This window comes from Mirounga angustirostris, unplaced genomic scaffold (genome assembly GCF_029215605.1).
Source record: "Mirounga angustirostris isolate CCGP_5_RB_7025 unplaced genomic scaffold, mMirAng1.0.hap1 SCAF_1, whole genome shotgun sequence".
Taxonomy (NCBI): Eukaryota; Metazoa; Chordata; class Mammalia; order Carnivora; family Phocidae; genus Mirounga; species Mirounga angustirostris.
In genome coordinates, this window is record NW_026991709.1 from 12,109,590 (window position 1) to 12,113,785 (window position 4,196).

At 49.6% G+C, this 4,196-nt stretch overlaps 1 protein-coding gene across 6 annotated transcripts in view; it reads left to right on the forward strand.

Annotated features, from left to right (window-relative positions):
- TMEM50B (transmembrane protein 50B) overlaps positions 1-4,196 on the forward strand; it is a 51,378-nt gene that overhangs the window by 36,221 nt on the left and 10,961 nt on the right. The gene's annotated exons all lie outside the window — the stretch shown is intronic.

The window sequence follows — 4,196 nt, forward strand, 5'->3', positions numbered from 1 at the left end:
CCTATTAAATCCCGAGGGAGAAACATCTGGTGTTAATTTTATTCTCCAAACAGTCGCATTTTGTGGTTAACTGTGTGTGCAGTTAGGTTAGAACAATCTTCTTCACTGTATCTGTTCAGACAGGAAAAACTGAAGTAGAAACTACTTGAAGTAGAAATTATTGAGTTACTTTGTTGATTGTTTTTATTTCTTTGATGGAAAACAAAGGAATAGCCTGGAGTAACTGATACGTTCAGTGCTTTTCTGAAGAATGATGGAGGAAAATCAGGGTATGCTTATTTAATCCTGGAGTAGATACTCAATCTTGACGGAATTGTGGCAATTTTTGCTTTCACAACCCATTCCCATTTTCCTAAAAATAGTCTTTATGATAGTTCCATTTTACTAAAAATGTACTCAGTTATATTTTCTTTGCTATCTAGACAGCCTTTACTTTTCTTAGTGACCCTTCCCCTCAGTTTCATTATGAACAAGCCCAAATATTTTCTCCACCCTTCTTTTCCCTTCCCCCCTCTGTACCTTCAACTTACAAGGTTTCCAAATAAATTCTCATTGTTCAAGATAGGTGGGTTTTTTTTTTTAATAAAGATTTTTATTTATTTGTCAGATAGAGAGCACAAGCAGGGGGAATGGCAGGCAGAGGGAGAAGCAGGCTCCCCGTGGAGCAGGGAGCCAGATGTGGGGCTCTGGGGCTCAATCCCAGGACCCTGGGATCATGACCTGAGCCGAAGGCAGATGCTTAACCAACTGAGCCACCCAGGCGTCCCAAGATAGGTGCGTTCTGTGAAGTTTCCCCAACACTGAAGTAGCGAATCATACTTCCTGGGGGGGATACAGGGTTCGGTTAGCCTTTTCCTCAAACCATCAATACGTAACCTGGCTTCATGTGTCTCTCTGTTGAAAACCACCTTATTTAATATCACTGATTCATTAACCTTGAGCTCAAAAGGGCACTATCACTCATGCCTGAAGGAAGCTTCTCAGCCCCTGGTGGTCCCTCCGGGAGGCCCATCCCAGCCTGCTTGTGCTCGGGACACAAGATGGCACTTAGCACCGCGCCGGGGTGGTTCACGCGGCGAAATCAGCAAGACACCAGAATGGGAGGTACGCAGCGGTAAATCGACTGTGGGAAGGGCCCTCGGTCACAGCATGAGAGCTGAAGCAACAAAAAGGCAGAGGTCCCCGGCGTCCATCCCAGCTGGGATCACGCCCGGCAGGGGACTCCGTTGCGGGCCACTCCTCGCATGCGCGCCGATGGCCTGCGAGTGCCCCGAGTATTGATGGGAGAGCGACAGGTCAGTATTTTAGCAAGCAGTCCCACTTACAAGTAATGAACATCGGCTGTAGCTACAGAGCGCCTGTTGCCCTCATTTTCCTCCAACGCCGTGTTCTTTTCCCACCATCATTCCTCTCTGGGCCCCTTTCTTTCCTGGCTCCATGCCCTACCGCCGGCTTCCCCTGTCAGGGCCCTACTGCTTAGGGCCATTTCCCTGCTCCACACTGAGAGCTGACATTTCCTGAGAATGTTGTTTGCGGGTAGAATCTGAAACCAGCCTTACCCACGCCGGCCTCCTACTCGGCAGAGGGCAGGGAGAGACCGAAGAAAGAGGCTACTTCAGGCTGCTAGGTGGCAAGGTTTTAAAAAAATTATTATTTTAGGGAGAGAGAGGGAGATGGAGCACATGAGCAGGGGGAGGGGCAGAGGGAGAGAGGATCTCAAGCTGACTCCCCTCAGCGCAGAGCCCGACTGGGGGCTCGATCCCACCGCCCTGAGATCATGACCTGAGCCAAAATCAAGGGCTGGCTGCCCAACCAGCTAAATCCCCAGGTGCCCCAGGTGGCGGCTTTAATGAGCAAGGGACCTGGCAGAGGAGGCTCGAGGCTCCACCCGGGGAAGCAGCAAGACGAACGGATCCCCGCACCAGCCCTAACACCAAATCTTCAAAGTAGATAAAGGGGCCCCAACCGGCTTCAGTGGCGTGGACCACCCAGGTGTTCTCCGCACCGCAACCCCATCTCCAGGCGGTGTCCTGGGAGCAGCCTCTGGGAGCGGGGAAGGCAAGGGGAACCCACATTCCAAGGACGGGGGAGGGGGTGACCAGTCGGGGGGCCAGCTCTCGGGTCAACTGGCCGCATCTTTTCAGGGACCTTCCCCAACAAACACTGTGCCCTACGTGTTCTCATTTTACTGTCGGGTTGGAGGTAGGACCTTCTATCTGGAGAAATGAAGTAACCTGCCCTCTGATTGGGGTCACAGCTCAGGCCCTTTGCTCCTGAGTGTGGGGCCCTGCTCTTCCCTCAGCCTCCTTCCCCACGCCGCCCACAACACTGGTGTTCCTTGGGAAAAACAGGTGTGGTCAAAGAAGCTCGGGAATCCTTGGGCTGAACCAGGTTAAAACATTTATTTTTTCCTGTAAAGTTTTTTCTTTTTTAAGATTTTATTTATTTATTTGAGAGAGCCAGCGTGAGCATGTGCGGGCGAGCAGGGGGAGGAGCAGAGGGGGAGGGAGAGGGACAAGTGGACTCCACACCGAGGTGGGGCTCCATCCCACCACCCGAGAGCACAACCTGAGAGGAAACCAGGAGTTGAGGACAGAGAAAGGAGGGAGGAGTATTTCCAGTGGCACTGTTCCTAGAGATTTCTGGTTTGGGAGTTGGGGTTCTTGGGGAACCATTTATATTTAGGTTGGTTTACTTGTCCCTAAATCTGGCCCCTTAGCTCTGTGACCCCAAGGCTGTTTGCCGATCTGGAAGTGTTGTTTGAGAATGAACGCGAGCAGGGGCCTAGCTTTGTGCCCCGGAACAGTTAAGGGCTCAATAAAAGTGGGTCTTTATTTCTCCTGGAGGGCTTTGCCTGAAGGGAGGGATGTTTCCTTCCTCTTTCGATGGCTTTTCAGCCTCTTGGCACAAGGTGGCGTGCCACCTTAAAGAAAAACCGTCGGGAGCCCGTTGGTTTTTGTTTTCTTTCTAGCCTGCTTGTGCTTCTGTCTTTGCAGCAGTTTAAACACAGCTTATGTCATTTTACATTGGGTTTTCGGATGATGATCTATGCCTCCTCAAGGTATTTTAAATCTCTACAAGTAGGTGTGGCAGGGGCCTTCCAGACCCTCAGGGATGATGCAGAGAGCACCAGTCTTTGATTTGGGAGCACCTATTCCAAGTGCCAAAAAGTGTTTAGGATGATGTTAAGTGTATTTCCCTCGACTCCGAAAGTTGAGAATTTATTTTTTCTTAAAATTTTTTAAAAAAAGATTTTATTTATTCCCTTGAGACACAGAGAGATGAGCAGGGAGAGAGGCAGAGGGAGAGGGAGAAGCAGGCTCCCTGCTGAGCCAGGAGCCCGACGTGGGGCTCCATCCCAGAACCCTGGGATCATGACCTGAGCCGAAGGCAGATGCTTAACCATCTGAGCCACCCAGGCACCCCTATTTTTTCTTAATTTTTTAAAAAAGATTTTATTTATTTGAGAGAGAGAGCGCACCAGCAGGAGGAGTGGGAGAGAGAGAAGCAGGCTTCTGGCTGAGCAGGGAGCCCGATGCGGGGCTCGATCCCGGGACCCTGAGATCATGACCTGAGCCGAAGGCAGACGCTTAACCAACTGAGCCACCCAGCCGCCCCAACTCAGAGAATTCCTATACAACCTTCAGATTCTCCAAATATAAGCATTTTACCACATTTGCTTTAGTCTATTTTTTTTTCTGAGATGTATGACAATATGCTGCAGGTGTGATACTTTTTCACCCTTGAACATTTCTGTGTACATTTCTCCAAGTCCTAACTGCCGTACACACAATACCAAGGTCAGGAGGTTAACCTTGATACAGCGCTAAGCACTGTATCCAAATGTTGCTGAGTGCCCCACCTACGTGCTTCATAGTAAAGGAAAACAAGCCTTTTCCTGTTCCAGAATCCAATCCCTGAGCAATCCCTGCTTGTGTGTCCCCTGAAAGGGCTCTCGGCTTGAACGATTCTTCAGCCTTTGTCTTTCATGACTAAGCATTTTTGAAGTGCGCAGACCAGTTCGTTGTTTTATAGAATGCCCCTCAATTTAAGTTTGTGGGATGTTCCCTCACCATTATAGGTTATTCGTTTTTTGGGCAGGAATGCCACAAAAGCCACGTTTGTTACCTTTCAGTACTCCTATCACAACCATTGAAACGGTCTGCTGGAGGTGGTGTCTAGTTGCTCTGTTTTTC